The sequence below is a fragment of the Bos grunniens genome, chromosome 24 (assembly GCF_055505025.1).
Source record: "Bos grunniens cultivar Pamir isolate PY7600 chromosome 24, Bosgru_T2T1.0, whole genome shotgun sequence".
Classification (NCBI taxonomy): domain Eukaryota; kingdom Metazoa; phylum Chordata; class Mammalia; order Artiodactyla; family Bovidae; genus Bos; species Bos grunniens.
In genome coordinates, this window is record NC_141188.1 from 55,013,031 (window position 1) to 55,039,276 (window position 26,246).

Below are 26,246 nucleotides of genomic sequence, written 5' to 3' on the forward strand. Positions count from 1 at the left end.
AGAGAAGTGTGCTCTCATTCACGCTAGTCAACAAAGCCCTTTCCTAATCTACAGTCAGTGTAACTATTTATCTCCAGCTTTGCCACCTACACGTCAATCATGCTGAACGAAAGACTCTTACATTCCCTGCACACGACTTTGTTAATTGAAGGACTTCTTTCTCTGTATTAGTCATCTTTAAACAGAACTAGAAATCTTTCATCAGAAAAAAAGTATAAGGTAGGAAATTAGAAGAATGTGACATTCTAAGAGGCAATTGGGATTTTACTGGAAAACCTCCCTAAGCTAAAAATGTTAGAGTGGAATCCGTTCTCAGACTGCTGGTTTCTGTTTGTTTGTTAATATCTATGGCCAATGTGTGGGACATAATTCAATGGAGAGAAACCAAAAGTAAATCTGGGTCTGTTCTTAACTGAGAATGATGATTTCAGACCTTCTAGTGACCCATCTAAAGCACCATTGTGTGCATCATCAGAATGAAGTTTGCATCAAAACACGAGGCCTGTTGAAGGAAAAGTTGAACTATTATTTCTAAAAAAAAACTGAATGTATCTTTAATCACGTACTTGACCAAGTCTACTCATGTTACAAATACCCATCGAATACCTACCACAAGCACTAGGAAGAGTACAAAGATGACTCTCGCATGGTCTCTTTCCTCAGTGAGTTCATAGTCTTAAAATTAACTAATCTGAGCAGAGTATACATGCATAGAGGGCTTCCCTGATGGCTCAGTGGCAAAGAATCCACCTGCCAATGTAGGAGACATGGGTTCAATCCCTGGGTTGGGAAGATCCCCTGGAGAACAAAATGGTGACCTGCTCCAGTGCTCTTGCCTGGTAGATCCCACGCACAGAGGAGGCTGGCAGGCTACAGGCCACGGGGTCACAAAGAGTCAGACACGACTTGGCAACAAACAAGAAAATACATGCATAGACCCATGTAAAAAGATGGCTCCTTAGGAGCCAAGAGGAATTGTTCTCCCATAGAAACTCTAATAACTTCTCCTAAATGGAACCAGTCATGGCATCCAGTACAGTTCTGTGACAGAAAACCAGGGCAAAATGTGAAAAATCAAAGAATGTGGAAGTCAGAGAAATCACAAGTGTTCAGCCACATGAACTTCCCACATAGGTTTAAAAGAGCGGCTTCTTTCTGGCATATATTTACACACAGTTTGCTATTTTATGCATGTCCTAGATAAGAATAAGAATGCACGCCCCATTACCATTCAAATACCAACTGGAGACTTTACAGATATTATCACTTTGCAGAGAGAGAGTATAAACAGAAGAAACACTTAAACTTTTTCTATTTCCACAGTGCAGCCATAAAGAGATTGTTTATCCAGCTAAAACCTTTCATGTGAGACACAAGAGCCCTGTAACTGAATATCCAAACGCAAAGGCAGGTCTGACTAACTCCTTACAGTAATCGGCAACAAGCTAACAAGCAAGACAGGGCACTTAACTTCAGCTTAGCTATTCCACAGCCACCAACCAGCCTTAATACTAAGTAGGTGGGCCTTGTCTTTGCCTTCCTGCAGTGTTATCGATACCCAGCCCCACGTGTCCATATTGGTTTTAATATTTCGCCCATTTGGGATTAGTCACCCACAAAACTGAAGTTGCAGATTGATCAGTGGGAATCATAAATGTCCTAACTCCAGAATTTCAGAGAAAAGTTAACTCAGTAGTTTGAATTTATACTAAATTCAGACAGTTTTAGGAATGCCCAGAAGTAAAAATAATGAAAGCAAATAAAAGTTGTATTCAATGAAATTGTGCCATTTGCAGAAATGTGGATGGACCTAAAGACTGTAATGTGCAATGAAGTAAGTCAGAAAAGCAAATATTGTATATTAATGCATATATGTGGAATCTAGAAAAATGGTATAGACAATCTCATTTGCAAAGCTGAAACAGACACGCAGATGTAGAAAACAAACGTAAGGACACCAAGGGCGAAAGGGGGCACAGGTGGGATGACCTGGGAGACTGGGATTGACGTGTATGCACTGCTGATACTGTGTAGAAAACAGATAAGAATGAGAACTGACCGAATGGCGCAGGGAACAGTACTAAATGCTTTGTGGTGACCTGACTGGGAAGCAAGTCCATTAAAGAGAGGATATGTGTACACCACACAGCTGATCCACTTTGCTGTACAGCAGAAACACAACACTGTAAAGCAACTATACTCCAATTTTTTAAAAAAAGCTGTACTGAAAAAATGTCATAAACAGACAATATTATGACATGTGCAAAATATATTCATTAGAGTTGGATACATTGGCAACATATCCCCATGCATCTTAACACACCTTTCAAACCACAGCATCCGGTTCAGTGTTCCCTGATTAAAGTATAATAAGCAAAGCCACTCACTCATACATATTTGATCTCCTTTAGCCCTCTGTTAAAACTATTCGCAAACCTGTCTCTGCCATAAATCAGATCCTCGATCTCCTACGTGTCTGAACTGTTGTGATCAACACCAGTTTGAATGAACAGATAGAAGAAAAGCCTGCAGGGACTCAGTTTCTTTGTCTTGTTTGAAAGCATCCTCTTCATCTAAAGACCTGCAAGAACTGAACAGCTAGGTGAAGAAAACTTCTCAGACACCGCTGGTACTGGCATCAGCAGGAGGGACTGTCACAGCCCACAAGAGACATTTTGGCCCATTAGTTTAAATGACTTCTGAGCCACTTTACCAGACCGCAAGCGAGAGAGTCTGGCGAAACGTGATAGGAGGCGTTTCTCCAGAAAGGAGCTGTGATGCCGGATGAGCTAGAGAAAGGCCGTAGTGGACTCAGCTCCTCTCCTAGGATGAAACTGGTCCCAGAGTTATTCTGTAAAAAAGGTATTCACTCTCCTCCAAAGTCAGTCGGATGGAGGTTGTAGCTTTTGCAGAAAATCTACATTACTAATTGGGCCAATTACACAAAGGAGGAAGATCACTCAGTGGAATTTAAGGCCCTTTGAAGTCTGGGCCTGGGGTCAAGAAATTCTTTGCTGGAAAGTCCCTGAAGCTAGATAAGCACCCCATCACCTGAGGACATAAAAAGTGGTGTTATATGTATTTAGGGGACTAATGTATACACGGAATGACAGCAAATAAATTATCATCCCAGGCTGGTTGCAACTGAGCCACCTGGGGACATCAGGGCCGTTTCCCCAGATACAGGCAAGTGATTTGACTCACTGTGGGGAAAAAAGTACAGGATCTGAGCTGTACTAAACACAGGACAACACCAGGGAGAAGATACACCTCCTGAGGACCCATGTGGTATGCCAGCCGCAAAGAATGAAGATTCCTTGGGCCCAGAAAAATCGGTCAGGTTGTGCAGAGATGCAGGTTGCTTTAAGGTGTGATAGGCTTCAGAGATCAGCTAAGTCAAAGCTTCACCTTACAGAGGAAAAAATAACACCCGGGCAATGAGAGATGAAACTCCTATACTTTGGCCACCTGATGTGAAGAACTGACTCATTTGCAAAGACCCTGATGCTGGGAAAGATTGAGGGCAGGAGAAGGGGATGACAGAGGATGAGATGGTTGGATGGCATCACCAACTCAATGGACATGAGTTTGGGTGAACTCCAGGAGTTGGTGATGGACAGGAAGGCCTGGCATGCTGCACTCCACGGGGTTGCAAAGAGTTGGACATGACTGAGAGACTGAACTGAATGAGAGATGAGCTGTGCAAGCGAAGCTGGAGAGCGGCAGAAGCAAGTCTGGAACCTCTGTGCCCCGCTGACGCCAAGCCCTGTGTCCTTTTCTTTATACTCGCCTCACTTCTGTCTTTTAAAAAGATTACAGAAGTCATAGCTGCTCTTATACATTGAATTGCACCCCTCTCCCAAATTCAGATGCTGAAGTCCTAGCCCCCAGCACCTCCGGATGGGACTGTATTAGGAATCAGGGCTGTTACAGGTGTAATGAGCTCAAGTGCGGCCACACTGGAGTCGGGGGGGCCCCTTACCCAATGTGACTGGTGTTCTTATAAAAAGGGAGCACTGAGACACAGGGACAGACACGCACGGACAGAAGATGCTGGGAAGAGACACAGAGAGTCAGCCACCAACAAGACGAGGAGAGGCCCAGAGTAGGTCCCTCCCTCACAGCCCTCAGAAAGAACCCGCCCTGCCGACCTCTTGATTTTGGACTTCCAGCCTCCAGAATTGTGACACAATAGATATCTGTGATTTAAGCCACCCAGTCTGTGGTACTTTACAGCAGCACCAGCAAACTAATACATCTGTACACCACACAAATGTTTACCCAGAAAAAGGTAATCCTTGTCCTCTTGTCTCTGCAACCTTCTTCCTGCCTTTCAGTTAACTGATGATAGCACCTTGGGGTGTGTCTTTCCATACCTTTTTATTCTATTCATGCACGCATGCACACACAATCTTTATTTACTTTGAATGCAATTATATGACAGAGCACTCTGCAATATACCTTTTTACTGTAACTAGCAATAGATCATCAGGAGTGTCCTTTCAAATCAATACATATGGCTTTCATTCTTTTTCATTGTTGCTTAATATTCAATCTTATACATGCTTCATTCTCCTACTGGTCAACCATTAGGTTACTTCAGGTTTGATACTATTACAAACGATGCTGCAGGAAACATCCCTGAACATATATACTTAGGTGTTTTCAACCGGAAAGCATAGATTTCTTAAGTTGGAACTTCTCATTGAAAGAGTGTATGCATTTCCTATTCTTTTGTATTTTTATAATCTTATTTATTTATGGCTGTGGTGGGTCTTCCTTTTCACACATGGACTTTCTCTACTTGCAGCCCAGGGGCTTCTCACTGCAGTGCTTCTCTTCTTGTAGAGCACAGGCTCTAGGGAATGCGGGCTTCGGTACTGTGGCACATGGGCTTAGTCACCCCAAGGCATGTGGAATCTTCCCAGATCAAGGACTAAATCCCCATCTCCTGCATTGGCAGGCAGATTCTTTACTACTGAGCCACCAGGGAAACCATTCCTTCATTTTTTTTCTCCCAACCTATTACAAAACTCTCAGATAATTATTGCACATAAATACTGATGTCAATATTGGGAACAAAAGTCTATACTAGAGAGGAGCTATGGTCACAGAGCCTGACTAGACTCTTAGATCAGTTCAGTCACTCAGTCATCTCCAACTCTTTGTGACCCCATGGACTGCAGCATGCCAGGCCTCCCTGTCCATCACAGCTCCTGGAGTTTACTCAAATTCATGTCTATTGAGTTGGTGATGCCATCCAATCATCTCATCCTCTGTTGTCCCCTTCTCCTCCCGCCTTCAATCTTTCACAGCATCATAGGGTCTTTTCAAATGAGTCAGTTCTTTGCATCACGTGGCCAAAGTATTGGAGTTTCAGCTTCAGCATCAGTCCCTTAGAGGTCAACAAATACAAATCATGACCACTACATTCTCAGCCACACAAATGGAGAGTCCCCTCACAGACCCCTTTTTCTACTTTAAATGCAACAAATTCCACAAAAACCACTGGTATTCCCAGTATTATTTGATCACTGTTTATATTGAAGTATACCAACCTAGATAGCATATTAAAAAGCAGAGACATTACTTTGCCAACAAAGGTCTGTCTAGTCAAGGCTATGGTTTTTCCTGTGGTCATGTATGGATGTGAGAGTTGGACTGTGAAGAAGGCTGAGCACCGAAGAACTGATGCTTTTGAACTGTGGTGTTGGAGAAGACTCTTGAGAGTCCCTTGGACTGCAAGAAGATCCAACCAGTCCGTTCTAAAGGAGATCAGCCCTGGGTGTTCTTTGGAAGGAATGATGCTAAAGCTGAAACTCCAATACTTTGGCCACCTCATGTGAAGAGCTGACTCATTGGAAAAGACTCTGATGCTAGAGGGATTGGGGGCAGGAGGAGAAGGGGACGACAGAGGATGAGATGGCTGGATGGCATCAGCAACTTGATGGACGTGAGTTTGAGTGAACTCCAGGAGTTGGTGATGGACAGGGAGGCCTGGTGTGCTGCAATTCATGGGGTCGCAAAGAGTCGGACACAACGGAGTGACTGAACTGAACTGATAGTTGATTTACAATATAATCTTAATTTCAGGTGTACAGCATAGTGATTCAATATTTTTACAGATTATACTCCATTAAAAGTTTTTACAAAATGAAGCAGGGCACTCCAAGCTGGTGCTCAGGGACAGCCCAGAGGGATAAGGTGGCTGGGGGAGGTGGGAGGGGGGTTCAAAATGGTGGGACCCATGTACAACCACAGCTGATTCATGTCAATGTATGGGGAAAACCACCACAATATTGTAAAGTAATTACTCCCAATTAAGATAAGTAATCTTTTTAAAAAGCTATTACAAAATAATGGCTATGATGCCCTGTGCTGTACACTATAGCCTTGCCTCTTACCCATTTTCATGTAACAGTCCGCACCTCTCCACTGCGTACCCTGATTTGCCCCTGCTCATCTTCCTCTCCCCTTGGGCGGCACCGGTTTGTTTTCTCTACGTGTGAGTCTGTTTCTGTTTTGCATAGTCATTCATTTGTATTCTCTTTTAATTTTCACACATAAGTGATATCTTCCAGTATTTGTCTTCCTTTGTGTAACTTATTTCACCGAGCATAAGATTCTCTAGGACCATCTGTGTTACTTCAAATGGCAGAATTGCATTCTCATTTTTTTTTACTTTCTCTCTCTGATCACTTCTTTATGCATTTTTAAGGCAACCCAGAAATGCCAGTGCAAAAGGCCAAACTTAAGCTGACAGTTGCTAGCCAGCTGGTGATTCTTTCAGTTCAGTTGCTCAGTCGTGTCCAACTCTTTGTGACCCCATGCACGCCAGGCCTCCCTGCCCATCACCAACTCCCGGAGTTTACCCAAACTCATGTCCATTGAGTCAGTGATGCCATCCAACCATCTCATCCTCTGTTGTCCCCTTCTCCTCCTGCCCTCAATCTTTCCCAGCATCAGGGTCTTTTCAAACGAGTCAGCTCTTCACATTAGGTGGCCAGAGTACTGGAGTTTCAGCTTCAACATCAGTCCTTCCAATGAATATTCAGGACTGATTTCCTTTAGGATCCTGGCTGGATCTCCTTGCAGTCCAAGGGACTCTCAAGAGTCTTCTCCAACACCACAGTTCAAAAGCATCAATTCTTCAGCTTTCAACTACAGAGTAATTTCCTGATTTTAGCAAAAAAGAATGCAGGGCCTCTGCTTTCCTATAAGTTTTAATTAGCTACTTGAAGCTTTTGAACCTCATGAAGGGATGGGCATGGCCAGGCATTTCAACTAATCTGGACTCCAGTGACTCCAGCTCGGGAGCAAGCTGACAGTGAATCAGACTGCAGCCTGTGGGAACTACAAGCTTGTACTGAGATTCTGAGGCCATGTTCAGGGGCTGTTACTAAGGCAACTCTGCTGAAGTCAGGGCTCCTGGGAGAGAGGGCCATGTGTCAAGCATTCCTATGGCTGTGCAATTTGGCCACGACTTACTATACAGATCTGCAGGAAAATGAATGAACAAAGATGAGCTTGAAAAATACACTGTGTTTGCAAATGCTTTGCTATCAAGTCAACATAAGCCGAGATTGGCACCTCAAGAAGAACGGCTCATCTCTAACAGATTGTTTATGTGTTCCTTAAGAAAATGAGAATTTAGCATGAGATTCAGTGATAAATTATTCACTTGGGAGATTTTTTTTTTTTTCCAGAACATCCTCCAGGTATTTCTTAAGTGAATTTCTCCCTGGTCCTTTCATTTCCAAATGCAGACTATTTTCAGTGAAGGAGCTAGGTCTTAAGCAGGGCTCCATGGGGTTTCACCTCCAGGGGAGTCTCTCTGGTCCTCAGTTGCTCCCCTTTTTCTAGGCCAGTTAATACCTCCAGCCCAATTAAAGCTATACACTGCACATATTAATATTTGAAACATAAAGCCATCTTTATACAAAACTGTAACAACGGCATTTTTCTTTCATCACTGCCAAGCCCCAAACACATCTAGATTTTCCACTATGAAAAGGCTGCATGTTTTATATGCTATATTTATGTCTCACTGTAAACTATTCATTGGTTTATAGACCTCAGGTCCTCTAGGAAGCATCACAAATCCTTATTATACTCGTGGATATTAAATTTGGTGTTAGGCTCTCTGATTTATCTTGCCAGACTAACTCACATGTAAACAGACATCTCTGTTAAAACTATCTACTTCAGGAGATAAAAAATTAATCCATGCTAAAGCTCTAACCTTGAAGCTCACTGCAACTGCAATACTGACAAAGGTAAGAGTAAGGATGAAGATAGTAATGATGACGTCAAACACGATGGCGATAATGAAGAAAATGCTTTCAGTTAGTTCCTTCCTCATTCTGATAACTTTCCCTAACACAAAAATTAAACAAAGCTAGAGACCAAAGAAGCGTGCTTTGGGAAGCTTTCGAAGACCCAAGTAGGATTTCTATGTGAATACAGTAATCTTGAGATGAAGGGATGAGTCAATTAACAGGAAATGACTAAGACGTGCCACAAACAAAGCAATAAATAATGGCCATCTAATGACTGCAAATGAAAGTCAGCCCAACGACATTCCTTCTTACAAGCTCTCACCTTTCCAAGAAGCCAAGCTACAAAGAGCTCTCCGTATGAGTTTATGTGATAATTTTTTTTTCTAGACGCTACATAAAATTCTTCCGATGGGAATTTGCACAGAAGAAATTTTTATCCTCACTCAGGTATCTTTTGAGAAAGTATGATTGCACGAGTTATTCCAAAGGTTTCTGAAGATGTCATCCTCCCAGATGTTCTCCTTTGAATCTTAGACACATGCTGCCAACTGCAGAATCACAGAAGAAACACTTTCCTCCTCTGACATTTTCAAAACAGTAAAAACCTTATTTTTTCAGACAGATGACGTTTAGTAAGAATGATCATGAACTACTAAAATACACTGCTAGATATATACTGAATTGAAATTCATTTTATATATGTGGAAAACCAACGAGAGTTAACTTAATTCCCCTTCAACACAAGTGAATGCAGTTTTACTGTGCGCCTATACTGTGCGAAACACTGCGGTAGGTAATGAGGTCAAGGTACCTGGCGTGTCCCCTGCCTTCAAGGCTCTTCCAAATCAACTTGCCTTTCTTTTGCCTTTCACGTGAACGAAATGGTCTTAAATTTTCAAAACAGAAAGAAATTTTACTTTATATGTGAAGGCCCTGCTTAATAACATGATCTGTTCTCACATTCAAGAATGAGAAAATGGTGACCATTAAAAACAACCCCCAAAAAATGAGAAAAACAAACCACAGGACTTCCCTGGTGGCACAGTGGATTAAGAATCGCCTGCCCACGCAGGGGACACGGGTTGGGTCTCTGATCTGGGAAGACCCACATGATGCGGAGCAATGAAGACCGTGAACCACAACGATGGAGCCCGTGCCCCAGGGCCTGCAGGCTGAAACTGCTGAAGCTCACGCCAAGAGCCTGTGCCCTGTGACAAGAGAAGCCATCTCCATGAGTAGCCCGAGCGCAGCAGCAGAGCGTAGCCCCGGCTCGCCACAACCAGAGAAAACCCTTGAGCAGCAACGAAGACCCAGTGCAGCCAAAAATATTTTTTTAAACAAAATAAAACAAAGAAATTTAATTTTTAAAAGCATTCCTTTTAGGTAAATGTACACTATGTGTAGAGTTGTCTCGATCAAACAATACTTTTAAAAATCAAGATAGGATAATATACGTAGAAAAGATTAAGATTCTAACCTTTGCTCTTTGTTGGATCTGAAGGTATTTTTATCCCAGAGGTCATAATGCAAGGAAAGAATCTGATGCAATCTTATTCATTAAAAATCTTAAGAAAGCAATCAACTCTGCAGGCTCAAGACATAAAAATGCACAGAGAAATGGCAAAATGGTTAAAGCACAGAATATTAATATCATTGCATTTCTGGTTTTTTCCCTGCAGAATCATTTTAAGCATGATAGGCAACGTTCTTCCTCCAGTAGATCAGGGATAACCTTTTAGAAACTTGAAATTATGAGGTCAACTATTAAAAATTTTTCCACGAAATTTTAATGAATTAAAGACATATTCCAAAGGGATGCTTATAATTTATTCCTTATATGTGCAGAATTTCCAAGGCCCTTGAATCCTATAGGTTATTAGAATTCTCTCACTTGATATCTTGTGAAAAGATAACTGAAAAACAACATAGTTCACCAGATTTCAAACTGCCTGCAACACAGCACCCAGAGTATTGATGAGTAGACTGATTTCAGACTAAAGGGTGGTTGTCAGTTCTATGCTAAGGCCTTACTTCTGATCTGTCACTTTCAAGAGTGACTTGAAAGAGTACACGACAATCTGCTTATCAGATCCATAGATGACATGGAGCTGAGGCAGACAGTAACTCCATTGCTTGATCAAGTCAGGGGTCAGTAGGTCTCAATGGAATAAAATGGATAAAATCCTATCCATGTAAAATGGATAGGATTTACATGAAAATAAATAGGTTAAATGTGGAAATATGGCACACGAGTTTATGAAAATTCACGCATGTAGAAGAAAGATGATGTGACAAAACTATACTACGGTTTCACAGACAACCTGGGGGGCTAGGGTGGGAAGAGGGAGGGGGGTTCAGCATGGGGGGGACACACGGATACCTGTGGCTGATTCATACTGATGTACAGCAAAAACCATCACAACATTGTAAAGTGATTATCCTCCAATTAAAATAAATAAATAATTCAAAAAAGGGGGGGGAGGGAAGCAAGTGGGCACGTGTGGATAGGAACATTTCTTGAGACCTATAGGCTCCTAACTGTGGACAAAGAGACACATGCATTATTATTACCTTTTTGCAAAAGTACAGAGAGAAAGTAATTTCCCTATGTCCTACAGATTATAAGAAGCAAACCTGGGATTTGAATCTATTGCAATCTTGCTGCAAAGCCCTGCTGTTTTCAACCCATCATTATGTAAACAGGACAATACAGATAGTCTGATAATGAATGCAATCTTAGGTTAGATCAATAAAAGTACAATGCCAGAACAAAGGAGGTCAGATTACTGATGGGAATCAAAGACAGAGAGGGATGCATACACCTCATATCAACAGGAGAAGAAAGAAGCAAGTAGGGGTGATTTCACACAATGAAACACTACTCAGTGTGAAAAAGAACAAACTGCTGACACATGCACCACCCTAGATCAATCTCAAAACCATGTCAAATAAAAGAAGCCAAATGAAAAAGACTGCATGCTGTTTGATTTCATTAATATGAAGTTAAAATTAAAGTCTATAGTGATAGGACTTTCCCGGTGGCTCGGTGGTAAAGACTGCACTTGCCAATGAAGGAGACACGAGTTTGATCTCTGATGTGGGATGATCCCACAGGCCACAGAGCAACCAAGCCCGTGCACCACATCTGCTGAGTCTGTGCTCCAGAGTCCATGAGGCGCAACTACTGAAGCCCACACACCCAGGAGCCTGTGCTCCCCAACAACAGGAGCCACCGCAATGAGAAGCCCGTGTGCCACAACTAGAGAGGGGCCCCCGCTGACCACAGCTAGAGAAAAGCCCGTGCACCCGTGAAGACCCAGCACAGCCAAAAATAAACAAAGAAGTATTGCCAAGTCGCTTCAGTCATGTCCAACACTTCGGGACCCCACGGACTGTAGCCCACCAGGCTCCTCTATCCATGGGATTCTCCAGGCAAGAACACTGGAATGGGTTGCCATTTCTTTCTCCAAAGTAAGTATTAAAAATAAAGTCTATGGTGAGAGAAATCAGAAGAGCAGGTGTCCAGGAAGAATTTGCCATGAAAGGGCATAAGGGAATGTTCTGGGACGATGAAAATGCTTTATATCTTGACTGGGAAAGTGTTCACAGGCAAGTGGACACAACCGTCCAAATTCAAACTATAAACTTGAGATGTACATATCTTATAGTTTGGAAATTCTCTATTCAAAGAAAAAAAGTATGCATAGAAAGTGGAAACTGTGGATAAGCAAGTGGACAGTGAAGAGGAAATCATGGCCTATGTGAAACATATGATCCAGGAAATATTCTTCCCAAACATTACTTTCACTAGCAAGAAGTACAGGATAAGACAGCTGGAATGACATGGCAGTCATGTTAAAATGACAGCATTCCGTAATAGAAAGAAACAGTGGTCAATACTTTTTAGGGAGTACAATTAGGACGGATAAGTAGACATTTTACCTGAATCTAAGAAAGGAGCTTCTATAACTGGAGCAGTCCAAAAGTGGAATTACCTGCCCATGAGTAATACATCCCCCACTGTGCAGGGTGCTACCTGAAGGTGGATGGTCTCCTGTTGGAGTGTGTGCAGAGGGTGTTCAGCATCTAAGGCGCCTCTCTCTGTTCTGAGGCTCCTTGCATCTGGGTTCTGAAGCTCACTCTGACATGCGTGGATAAAGCTCATCTTCTACATACATCATTCAAACTCTCAACCTCATTCTCAATCTGCCTTCCACACCCAGGACACACAAGTGCACCCACATCCACAAATCCATGCACCAGTGATTAACAGAAGCAACATCTACCCAGCTTCCTCCTCCCCAACGCTCTCAGATCCTCTTCCTGAATGGTGGTTAAAAAAAAAAAAAACACCACTTTTACCCTTTCAGGTGTGAAGGTACTCCCTGATTTTGCTGAAGCAAAAGAATATTCTTTATTTGCTTATTTATTATTGACAGCCTAGTATGTAGCATGTTCTGGACACTGGAGAGAAAAAGACAACTCCCATCTTGGTGAAGCTTACATTCTTCTTAATACACATCAAGTTGCTTAGGATAAGAACATCGTCCTACTGCTTAACCCTGATGGGTATTTTGGAGTGATGAATGAATACCCACTGACTTAGCTTGATGTGAGAAGATCACATAGTATGAATGTACAGAAGCCTCAGGAGAACACAGGGCTTATCCAAGACTTAGAGTATTTTGCTCCTCTACCCAGTAAAAATCTCTATTGAAATGTCAGATGGTTGAGGAAATCCTCATTTTCACTTCTGTTCTTACACTTCACTGATAAGCCAATGCACTGTGGCTCCATAGGTCTACTGTGAATTTACAATTAGTCTAATGATCTGCCCAGAGGGACTCCATGAGCCTCAGCAGGACTTAACAAAATTGACTGAGCTCTAGCCAATAAATCACAGCCTGTTAGCTGACATTAATTTATAATTTCAGGCACAGGGATAAAATTACTCACAACAGATACTTTTAAATTGAGAGAGGAGTCCAGGTAACAAAATCTGAATGCCACAAACCCTTCTAGAATAAAAACTCAGAAAACCACCTCTGTAGCAATACTTTTGGGGGAGTTGCCTTCAACCTTGCCTAATGAGCCAAGAGAAAATGTTTCAAATAGGCACCAGTTCCAGACCTTGAATTGATGAGACCACATTTTTAAGTCTTACCCAAATGCTAGCCCTGAACTTCAGGTTAGTTCTTAAAGGAAAACTAGATATTTGTTTCACAGGTATCAGAGGTGGGGAGTTCCAAAGGGTAACACACAAACTCTGCACACTTGAGGATGAGAACCACCGGCTCTGTGGCCTCGTCCTCCACGTGTAACAAACTTTGCTAACCTTTGCTTTCTTCTCCTTTCACCATTCACGTCTCCAGTTAACCTCCTGCCACATCAGTTCAGTTCAGATCAGTCGCTCAGTCGTGTCCAACTCTGCGCGACCCCATGAATCGCAGCACGCCAGGCCTCCCTGTCCATCACCAACTCCCGGTGTTCATTCAAACTCATGTCCATCGAGTCGGTGATGCCATCCAGCCATCTCATCCTCTGGCATCCCCTTCTCCTCCTGCCCCCAATCCCTCCCAGCATCAGGGTCTTTTCCAAAGAGTCAGCTCTTCACATGAGGTGGCCAAAGTACTGGAGTTTCAGCTTCAGCATCATTCCCTCCAAAGAAATCCCAGGGCTGATCTTCAGAATGAACTGGTTGGATCTCCTTGCAGTCCAAGGGACTCTCAAGAATCTTCTCCAACACCACAGTTCAAAAGCATCAATTCTTCGGCGCTCAGCTTTCTTCACAGTCCAACTCTCACATCCATACATGACCACAGGAAAAACCATAGCCTTGACTAGACGGATCTTTGTTGGCAAAGTAATGTCTCTGCTTTGGTCCTGCCACATAGAGACATATAAAATCGCCAACAGAAAAAAATACAAAAATGCATTTCCTCAAAGGTGTAAAATAAAGAGATGGGTGAATGGGTGTGTCTGTGTGGCTGTCTGCTGCAAATCAACACACTGCTACACTGGGAAAGGGTGGAAAGGAGAAAGAAGAACATCATAATGTAGACAATTTGCACTCTTAAGTGATCGGAGTAAGAGGCTGTACTAACGAACAGAAAGTGAAAGTGAAGTCGCTCAGTCCTGTCCGACACTTCGGGACCCCATGGACTGTAGTGTACCAGGCTCCTCCATTCATGGGATTTTCCAGGCAAGAGTACTGGAGTGGGTTGCCATTTCCTTCTCCAGAGGATCTTCCTGACCCAGGGATTGAACCCAGGTCTCCTGCATTATAGGCAGACACTTTACCGTCTGAGCCACCAGGGAAATAAATCTTTGACAAACAGAAGCTCTGTTCAAAAAGGAAAAAGGGCCCCTTGCTGAAATGAAAAATCTGGGGAAGAGGGCGGCACTATGGCAGAAAATAGCTTTGAGATTTAATCTGAAAATCCTTCTCAAGAAGCGTGAGCTATGGAATCCTAGAAATACTCTGTTAAGAGTTAGGGAGTTTACAGAGAAATACCAGTAAAAGCCTACTGAATCAAAAAAAAAAAAAAGTGGATAGGTCCCTTCCCTCCCTCCCCCAGCACAGGAAGCTCAGCTCAGCACTCTGTGATGACCTAGATGGGTGGGATGGGGCTGGGAGATGCAAAAGGGAGGGTCTATATGTACGCGTATGGCTGATTTATTCATTGTCTAACAGAAACTAACACAGCATGTTAAAGCAATTATATTCCAATAAAAAAAGAAAACACTAAAAACAAGGTGGATATATGTATAACTGATTCATTTTGCTCTACAGCAGAAACTAACACAACATATATACTATATTCCAAAAGAAATAATTTTCAAAAAAATCCTTTTCTACTTAATATTTGGGAAACCTCAGATTTGGATAATTTATTACAACCTAGCTAAATACCTACACCTCACAGTGGGGAAAAAAAAAGTAATAGCAAGGTGACAAAACTGCCTCCTAAAAGTGAAGTAAGAAATGGCTTTATTCACCTTTGGCGACCTTGCCTAAGTCATCCTGTATTATCTAAGTCACCTTGTATGACACCAAATTAATCCAAGAACGTGCAATGGCCACAGGGAGCGGTCATCTGACCCAGCGGGCTTCCCCAGGGCAGATGATATTCTCATAAAATGGCAGCATCACTGGCTGACCGGTTCCAATATTAACATTAAAGTTTTGAATGAAGGAACTTGTAAATAGAAACTGGGGAATATATAACATATATGTATTTATGTGGAAAAGAGACATGATGAAAAATGTGAGGATAGCTGTCTATAAATAAACACTCCACAAGGAAGAAACAGAAAACAGGACAAAAAAAAAAGGCAACTAATTAGAAATTTTAACCAAATAAGTAATTTTTCTAAAGAAGGGCAAAAAAAAAAAAAAATTACTCTTCCACGCATAACTTTTCAAATTCTGAGAAAAAGAAGAATGTAATATAATCTGATGCTCATCTGCATGTTATGTGTAAGGCTTTCTCCTAGGTGTCATCAAGATGTATAAAGAGGTTTTAAAGATAAATATGCCTTCGAGGGTTTTGCAGTACAGGCAGGTGAAATCAGGCAGGCAGATCCCACCAGGAGCACACTAATCCTAAAAGCTCAGTGGTGAACTAGCTTTTTGAAACACAGAGGAATCCCCCTGGCGGGGAAAAAAGGGTGGGGAGAGGTTAAGGAAACATTGCTCCTTAATGTCTACAGTTTACGGCTAAACATTTCAGGCTATAAGAGGGAATGAATACAAGATAAATTGTGAATTTATATTCTGAATCAATTATAAAGGTAAGCTAGTAGTTACAACTCCCTAACTCTAATCCTAACCCTATGCTAACTCAATGGGAATTTTCTTTAGAATAATGTCAGATTGATGGATTTTTTTTTTCTTCCTTTTCAACTGTGTGGCCATATGTTGGTTCAGCACCTTCCAAGACCACTGAGTACAACTCCACCATGGGTTGTGTGCATGAGTGCTAAGTCACTTCAGTTGTGTCCAACTCTTTGCAATGCTATGCAGTGTAGCCTGACAGGCTCCTCCATTTAAGGGATTCTCCAGGCAACTGCAGTGGGTTGCTATGCCCTCCTCTAGGGATTCAACTCTCCTCCCTTCTGTCTCCCGCACTGGCAGGCAGACTCTTTACCACCAGCACCACCTGGGGAGTCCTGTACAATTTCTACACTGCACAAAACCCCAAGCCCGGAAGGTCAGTGAAGACTGAAATCCCAGCAGCAGTCACAGGCCAGTGTATTGTCCTACCCAAGGGCTGTGTTCCAGCAAAAGGCTGCTTCTCTGCCATTCTCCGCAGGACAAAAATCCCACAAAGACGGAAAGTCATGGGGCTCGTCGGGAGTCATCCACCCTGAGATGGTGCCTTTCCCTAATTCAGCTATTCCTAAGTCATACAAAGGCATTACCCTGATAAACCCCACTGTCTAAACAAAAATCTGGACCCAAAGTGAGTACCATTTCATTTCACCATCATCAAACAACAGAAAAGAAACTATTTCCTTAGTAATGTTTGCTGTGTGTAAAACTCTGTAGAGAGAAAAAAAAAATTGTTTAACCGGGAAAACTATACCATCTATGTATATTATACACAGTAACCAAGCAACAAGAGGGAATTCCAAAGTTTTGTATGCTTGGTTTTACTCCCTGGGAAATAAGTACTGAGGAAGTTAAACACAGGAAAGACCATGGACTCTGGAGCCAGACTCCCGGATTGCGTTCCAGCTCTGAATTCCTACCTACACAACTTTGGGCAAGTTAGTTAAATTCTAGGGGCCTCAGTTTATTCCATTGTAACCAGAGTAATAACGGTATATGGCAAAGTCTTCGGAGATCAAATATATCCATGTCAAGAGCTTGAATACAAAGTGTGCAATAAATGTTAGATACTATCTGGACACACAATCAAACACTATTAAAACCTGAATAACCAACTTTTCCAAATAGAAAGTAGCATTTTTAAGAGCAGAAAAGGAAGTACAGTGAACAAAAGACAAATTCTGCTTTCCAAAGATGCCTGCATAAAGACTTCTGACAAGAATAAAAAGCTTCAAAATGCGCTTTTACTCATTTTAGCTACTTTCAGATATTTAAGGTCATTAATGTGAGCTGCCATAGCTGTTCAGCATCAAATTTCCTTGAATCTTATCTCTATTCCAACTAAGACTCAAAAACAAAAAAAATCACAAAAGGTCACATTCTCTTCTTCTTAAAAGAAATACAAAAGAAACTAGAACAGAAGCTGACTGTTCTCATGAAAATAGTGTATGCAAAGTCATATATCCAATTCCACTTTCGATCCCTATTCCAGATAAAATACTTGTAAAAAGGCACAAGTGTATTACGGACAAGGCATTAATTACAACAGTTTGCATATTTCATTATGGGAAACTTCAAATACTAAATAGGACAGAACAGGATAACGAAGCCCCCTGTGCCCATTCCTCAGCTGTTATCAGCTAATGGCCAATCTTTATTTCTCTCTAGTCTCACATACTTGCTCTCTCCAACAAGTGTTTTAGCACAGCTCACAGGTTATCATTTTTTGTCACATTATTTTCACAAGTTTATTGAAACATAATCGACATACAATCCAATGCCTATGTTTAAAATGTACAGTTTGGTAAGTTTTAACATCGGTATACACCCCTGGAATTATCACCGCAGTCAAGATAATGAGCACTTCCATCACACCCAAATGTTCTCTTATGTCTGATGGTAATTTCTTCCTCTCAACCCTCCTGCTCTCCCAACCAGGCAACCATTGACCTATTTTCTACCACTTTAATTATCAGAGTTTTGTATCAGTGCAGTCCTATGGCATGTACATTCTTGGTCTATATTATGTCACTCAGCATAATTATTGTTGTTTCTATCAATACTTTCATTCCTTTCTATTGCAGAGTAGTCTTCTGTTGTTCGGATGCACCATGAGGTGCTTATCTACTCATCTGTTGATGGACACTTGGTTTATTTTCTATCTGAGGATGTTACAAATTAAGCTGTCGTGAATATCCATATCCATCGACAACTCTCTGTAGAGACCCATGCTTTCACTACTCTTGGAGAAATATCTAGGAATAAAGTATCTGGGTCATATGGTAGACATGTGTTTAACTTTTTAAAATTCTAAAACTTTTTCCTAAGTGGTTATACCATTTTTTATTTCTACCAGCAGTGTATAAGATTTCCAGTTGACCTACCTCCTGAAAAATACATGGTATTGTCAACCTTTTTAAGTTTTGACATTTTTATAGTTGTTTGGTGGTAGTTCAATGTGGTTTTATACTTCATTTATCTTCTTGTGCTTTACTGCCATCCATATATCTTTGGTGGAGCACCTATTCAAATCTTTTATCTATTTCTTTAATTAGATAGTTAAGTTTTAAAAGTTCCTTATCTATTAAAGATACAAGTCCTCTATCAGATATGTGATTTACTACCTATTTTTGTCAGTCTATGACATGTTTTTTGTTGATGTTTTCTCTTAAAAGTGTCTTTCAAATAGTAGAAGTTCTAAATTTTGATGAAACCTAATTTACCAGCTTTTTCTCTTAAGGAGTGTGCGTTCAGTGTCGTATCTAGGAAGTCTTTCCCTATCCTTGAAGGTGCAGAAGTTTTTTCTCCTATAACTTCTTCTAGTCGGTTTACAGTTTCAGGTTTTACTTTTAATCTGTAATGCACTTAGAGTTTGAGAGTTCAGTTTTTACTTATGAGTATCAAATTTGTTGAAAAAGCCTTTTCTCCACTGAATTGCTTTTGCACTGTTGCTAAAAACTGACCATCTATGTCTGGGCCTACTTCCACTCCTACTGTTTTATTCCTTGTTCTTGATACCTAGACCACACTGCTTTTCAGTTAGGTAATTCAAATCCTCAATCTTTGTTCTTTTTATTCCACAAAGTTATCTTGGCTAGTCTACGTTCTTTTATTTCCACAAGAATTTAAGAGTTACCTTGTCTAGTTTTTAAAGTGTCTGTTGATATGGTGATTGGGACTGCACTAAATCTGTGATCAATTTAGAAAGAATCAGCACCTTAAAAACTCAGTTGCATTTTCCAATCCATGAATACGGTTTCTCTCTCCATTTATTTTAGGTCATCTTTAATTTCACTCAGGAATGTTTTAGTTTTCAGTGCCCAAGTCTTAAACATATTTTGTCAAATTTATCCCCAAGTATTTCATATTTTTGCTGTTATTATAAATAGTACTGTTCTTTTAAGATCAATTTCCCTTTTACATTACTATGACAATTTTTATTGATATAATTGACATTAAACATTATATTAGTTTCAAAAGTACAACATAGTGATTTCCATTCTTAGTCGTCAATATAAAAAACAATTATTTTTGTATTGGTTATGTATCCCACGAATTTGACTAAACTCAGTTCTAGCAACTTTGATGATTCCAAAGGGCTTTCTACTTAATCACTGTCACCTGCAAATCATTTTACTTCCTTCTTTCCAAACAGAATCCCTTTCTTTTCTTTTTATTATTACACTGGCTAGAACCTCCAGTACAACGGTGAATGGAAGTGATGAGAGTGGCCATCTTTGCCTTGTTTCTAACAGGTATGGTTCAATTCAGTTGCTCAGTCGTGTCCAACTCTTTGTCACCCCATGGACTGCAGCATGCCAGGCCTCCCTGTCCATCACTAACTCCCAGAGCTTACTCAAACTCATGTCCATTGGGTTGGTGATGCCGTCCAACCATCTCATCCTCTGTCGTCCTCTTCTCCTCCTGCCCTCAATCTTTCCCAGCATCAGGGTCTTTTCAAATGAGTCAGTTCTTTGCATCAGGTGGCCAAAGTATTGGAGTTTCAGCTTTAGCATCAGTCCTTCCAATGAATATTCAGGATTGATCTCTAGGATGGACTGGTTGGATCTCCTTGCAGTCCAAGGGACTCTAAAGATTCTCCTCCAACACCACAGTTCAAAAGCATCAATTCTTACGTCCTCAGTTTTCCTTATAGTCCAACTCTAATATCCATACATGACCACTGGAAAAACCATAGCTTTGACTAAACGGACTTTTGAGAGGAGACATCAAGTCTTTCCCCATTAAATACAATAGTAGCTATAGGTTTTTCATACATGTGAGTGAGTTTTTTTATCTCAAACACTGAAGCTTTTATCTCTAGAAGTTTTATTTTGGTCTTTTTCAATCTTCCATGTCTCTACTTCACAGTCAATATTTCCTTTAGTTTCCTGAACATTTGGAGTACCATGTTAATAACCTTTAATGCCCTTGCCTACTGATTCTATCACGAATCATTGCTGAGTTAGTTTCACTAGACTGAGTTTCCTCTTCATTGTGGGCTATATTTCTCTACTTCTATATATGTCTAAAACTTTTGGATTGGATGCTGGACACAGCATATTACCTTATTTGACACCAGGTACTTCTCTAGTCCTACGAATATGTAAATTGCTTGACTGTATGGGGTCTTAGTTGTGGCACTGGGGAGTTCTCGTTGCATCATACGTAATCTTTTGCGATGACACAGACTGCCTAGTTGTAGAGCGTGCTCCAGTAGCTGTGGCGCATCGGCTCAGTTGCCCCAAGGCACATGGGATCTTAGTTTCCCAACCAAGGACTGAACCCGCGTACCTGGCGCAGGAGGGTGGATTCTTAACCACGGGGCCACCAGGAAAGTTCCTCCATATATATTCTTGAAATTTGGTCTCAGACATAGTTAAGTTACTTGGGAAGAATCTGATGCTTTTGTGCCTTACTGTTAAGCTTTATTTGTGATAATCAGACCTACATTTAGTCTGGAGTTCATTTTTTCCCAGCACTGACCCTTCCTGGAATTCTCTCGCAGGCCCTGTGAAATATCACATTTTCTACTTGGGCTGCTGGGAGCAAGAAGCAAGAATATTCTGGAACTGTCATGAGCTCTGGATGCCGTTCCCTCTGGCACTTCACAGCGGCTCTCTCCCCTGCCCCAGGGTGTCTCCTCATAAGCCCACGCTCATCAGTGCCCATCTCAGCACTCAAAGGAGGCACTCCGCTCATCTCAGGATTTCCCTCGGTGCAGCGCTCTCTTTACTCTGTCCTGCAAATTCTCATCACCTTGCTTTCCCCCAGACTCAGGAAGGTTACTCTGGAAGACAGGTTTTCCCTGGCTTCCCCATTCCTACACTGAGGCCTGAAAACTTCCCTTAGGTCAAAAGCTGCTGCAGTTCTCAAGTTCATCTCATTTGTTTCCCATTCTCATATACACATATATATTTTTAGATTCCATACATAAGAATATCATACAGTGTTTGTCTTCCTCTGACTTATTTTACTTGGCATAACGCACTCCAAGTATTCCAGCTGGAATACTACTCAGCTCTAAAAAGAACAAAATTTTGCCACTTGCAGCAACATGGATAGATTTGGAGGGCATAATGCCAAGTGAAACAAGTCAGACAGAAAAAGACAAATACTACATAATGTTGCTTATACATGGAATCTAAAAACTACAGCATACTAGTTCAGTTCAGTCGCTCAGTCGCGCAAACTAGTGGATATAATGAAACAGAAGCAGACTCAACCTTTAAAACTGTAAATCACTACACGTACATCTGTAACATACAATGTCATACATCAATCACACTGCAATTAAAAATACAGAATAAGATTTTTAGAAAGTAAGAGGCAACTCTATGGTTTGAGTACTTTAGTAAATCTGACACGGAAGGAAAAGCAGAAAAGCAGCAGTCGCTCATATTATCCAGGGTGGAGGGATACTGGGTCCTCTTCGAGGCTTGGCCATTTTCTGCCCCAAAAATAGGACAGAAAAGTGGTCCCATATCTGACTCGACCCATCACACTCTCAGAGTGACCCTGTCTGACATCAATGTTCCATGATATTGTTTGTTACACAGCAGAACATCATGGCCAGTTTCCCCAGGTCAAGTCTGTTTTTCTCTTTTTCATGACTAAGAGAACCAGAGCCTCACAGCCCTACTGGTAAAAAGTTCAGTTCAGTCTCTCAGTTGTGTCCGACTCTTTGTGATCCCATGGACTGCAGCACGCCAGGCTTCCCTGTCCATCACCAACTTGGAATTACTCAAACTCATATCCATCAAGTCGGTGGTGCCATCCTACCATCTCATCCTCTGTCATCCCCTTCTTCTCCTGCCTTCAATCTTTCCCAGCATCAAGGTTTTTTCCAATGAGTCTGTTCTTCACATCAGGTGGCCAAAGTATTGGAGTTTCAGTTTTAGCATCAGTCCTTCCAATGAATATTCAGGATTGATTTCCTTTAGGATGGACTGGTTGGATCTCCTTATAGCCCAAGAGACTCTCAAGAGTCTTCTACTGGTAGAAAGACTAAACTAATTAGAAAATGGATTCCCCATCACTTACGGGACTGAAGAGGTTTTGAGACCTAATGAAGGAGAGCCACTCAGCGAGGAAGCCACCACAATTTCTTGGAAAATGAAGGTAATGGAGTCTTAGAATCAACTTCCATATAAAGAGAAGAGTTGTGTTGCTGGCTAGAAGGGTGGAATGGGCATTTTGAAAATGAAGATGGAATGACCCTATGGGGGAGAACAAGACTGAAGAGAGCGGTGGTGGGCACTGTATTCCTAGTGAAGATCCCTGTGGTGCAGAATGCAGCCTGTGTGGCTCAAAGGGAAGCCTGGTCTTAGCTCTGGGTTCAACCCCTCATGCCACAGTATTCTTACAGGAGCGTCTGACCCTTGGGTAAAGAAACATACACCACAGAGTCCATAGTATACAAAGGGCCCTGGGGTAGAGAGGCCTCAAATCCACAAGAGGGTCTAGGAAGACCTGGTCTGTTCCACCCTGGGAGTCAACACCCTCGGAGGCGTAGGAAGAGATAAGAAGGCAACACTAACTCCTCCTAGAGCCTCTGAGGGGCTTCTCAGGTGGCGTTGGTGGTAAAGAACCCACCTGCCAATGCAGGAGATGGAACAGATGCAGGTTTGATCCTGGGTCAGGAAGATCCCCTGGAGGAGGAAATGGCAACCCACTCCAGTATTCATGCCTGGAGAATCTCATGGACAGAGGAGCCTGGTGGGCTATAGTCCATGGGGTCGCAAAAGAGCCAGACACGACTGAGCACACACACACACACCATGATTCAGGGCCTGCCCTACTCCCACATGGCCTCAGCTTAACGGATTACATCTGCAATGACCATTGATGCTTCTCCCAAACAAGGTCATGTTCTGAGGCTCCTGGGAGTTAAGACTTTAACATATTTTAGGGGGTGGGTGGGACATGATTCAGTCCCTAACAGTGTGCGTTGTATATTGGGTCATAAGTAAAATGTATATCTTACTGTGAATCACAGTCAGGACAGTTTGAAAACTCGGCCTTAAGCCCCTCTAGCCTCCTTGCTTTTCACTCAGCAAAACAAGCACCCTCCCGGGGCAGGACCTTTGCACCTGCCACTCTCTCCATGTAGCCACATGCCCAGTCCCATTGTTTATCCAGGACTCCACTGAAGTGTCAGCTCCCCAGAGAGCACTTTCCCATCCATGTGACTTAGATGGTACCTTCTGTCCCTCTCCATCCTTTGACCCTGCTCTATTTTTCTTCAGAACACGAAGCACTCCCTAACAGTCTTTTATGAACACATTTACTTTTTTCTCCTCCACTAAAATGTAAGCATCACATGGGAAGAAACTATATCTGTGTACCCAGCTTATTGAACAGCAGGCCCTCAAATATGTGACGTTAAATAAATGAGTCTACCTCTGGTGAAAATAAATGAAGGCCAGACAAATGAGAACACAATAAGGCTATTTGTTTTCAGATCCTGCCATTGCAGAGAGTCAGGCGCCATCCCCGGTGTTTGGCAGAGACTCGGAGGCAGGCAGAGGAGCAGGAAAGCTTTCCAGGAGAAAACCAGGGAAAGATACCGGTGTGCTCTGCCTGCAGACCCTGAGCGTGGAGCAGCTGCCAGCGGACCAGCTGAGGAGGAGGGAATCCCACGACATTGTTTAGGGGTGCATATTTGGCTTTCTCTGGGGAGCCCTAAACTGTAACCTGGGACAGAAACTAAGAGCTCTATCAGTAATTAATCAGGTCTGAGCTGACTGTGTAGAAGTTACTGTTTTGCTTTCTGGACAGGAGGCTAGAGATAATGGTCTGACTTCCTACATGTGTGACTTAGAGAAGAAGCAGGTTGACTTCTGGCTGGCTGCTGCAGATTGCAGGTCAGAGCTCTATTTTTATGTGTGGTCTGGCCATTCTCCATTTGTATATTCATTCTCTCACTATAAAGAGAAATACGCTTGTGAATGTACAGCAAAAGAACTGGGTGGGCTACACCTGGGGGTTGGAGTAAAGAGAGACTCACTTTTATTTTATGTAGAGAAAAAGCATTGTCTCTCTATATATATATAGATTTATACAGTAAACTTGTACTTTCAATTTAGAAAATTTAATCAAAGACAACAATCAAGCAAACACAACTTTAAGCCACACTGCCTCCTCTGATGTTTGCAAGTCCATATGGCAAAACTATTTGCTTGGTTACTGATCCTCCTGTGTTTTGGGTTTTTATTTTCTCACTTTTCTAATGTTATATTGTTTAAAAAAAAAAAAAAAGTGTTAAAACCTCCCTTGGGAATTTCAGTTCTGAGATCACGTCTGGTGATCTCTCATTTTTAACTGAGCCCTTACAAACTCAATTTTTCATTCAGTATTCAGCTTTCCTAAAAAGCAAGGGAAATGTCATGATTGCAAGAATGCCAATTCAAATTTGAGTCGTTTGACTCGAAACTTTGTTTTCCTAGAGACATGGCGCCACCTAGTGGCCCTTTGGTGTATTTTCAGGGATGACAAGGTCCACGTTGCATTTTCACAACTCTCAGCCGACTGAAAAATCCCAGAAACCAAAACACTCCCTTCACCAAGCATTCTGGCTGTGGGAGATTTTCGTGTATTAATTTACTCTGGCTTTTATCAAGGAAAATAACCTATGTGGGTCATTTAATAACATGCTATGTGAACTGATTCATTTCAATGTAACTGCCAAGACCTCACTGTACCTCGCTCCCCTCTTACAGGGCTTGATGTGGTTATCTGCACCTTCGTCAGGTACCAGAGCCCAAGGACATCGCTATACCCCTATAGCCAACTGAGTCCTGGCACACAGATTGTGTTCAACGTTTTGAAGGAATAGCAGACGCCTACCTCCCCTGACCCCACCACCTGGCATAACACAGATCAGAAAGAAATTCACTGCACAACACATTCACACACAGTTGTCAAGGATACAGTGCTTTCCAATACAGTATATTAATGCATATGTACGGAATTTAGAAAGATGGTAACAATGACCCTATATGCGAGACAGCAAAAGAGACACAGATGTAAAGAACAGACTTCTGGGCTCTGTGGGAGAAGGTGAGGGCGGGATGATCTGAGAAAACAGCACTGAAACATGTATATTACCGTATGTGAAACAGATCACCAGTCCAAGTGCAATGCATGAGACAGGGTGCTCAAAGCCAGCGCCCTGGGACAGCCCAGAGGGGTGCGATGGGGAGGGAGGTGGGAGGGGCTTCAGGATGGGGAACACAGGTACACCCGTGGCTGATTCATGTCGATGTATGGCAAAAACCACTACAGTGCTGTAAATTAGCCTCCAGTTAAAATAAATTATTTTTTTATAAAAAAGAATACAGTGCTTTGTAAAAAAAAAAAATAAATAAACATATATATATATATATATAAGCCCTCAAAGTGGAGAGGGAAAAAGTACAAACATCTAAACCAGACATAGTATTAATACATTCAGACAAACAGAATAAATGGTAAGTTCTGAAATAGTTCAGAGGGGTGAAAAATTACTTCTTCTAGGGATGATTAAGAAAGGCCTCACACTCCAAATTCATTTGAGAACAAACCCTAAAACCACTCAGATCAAGGCATCACTGTAACAGACACGGGTATTCTGTTTGTAAAAACCATGGTCC

At 41.8% G+C, this 26,246-nt stretch overlaps 1 long non-coding RNA gene across 25 annotated transcripts in view; it reads right to left on the minus strand.

The window, feature by feature from the left end:
• The window catches only part of LOC147346300 (uncharacterized), a 452,766-nt gene that overhangs the window by 406,181 nt on the left and 20,339 nt on the right, over positions 1 to 26,246 (minus strand). The window contains exon 3 of one of the 25 annotated variants that reach the window (XR_015153531.1): positions 4,482 to 5,395. The exons of 21 other annotated variants lie outside the window; for them this stretch is intronic. This is a non-coding gene — a long non-coding RNA (uncharacterized LOC147346300). Of the gene's footprint in view, positions 1 to 4,481; positions 5,396 to 5,748; positions 7,498 to 10,986; positions 14,292 to 26,246 lie in introns of those variants that run through there. 3 more of the 25 variants (XR_015153520.1, XR_015153528.1, XR_015153533.1) reach the window with 3 other exon arrangements.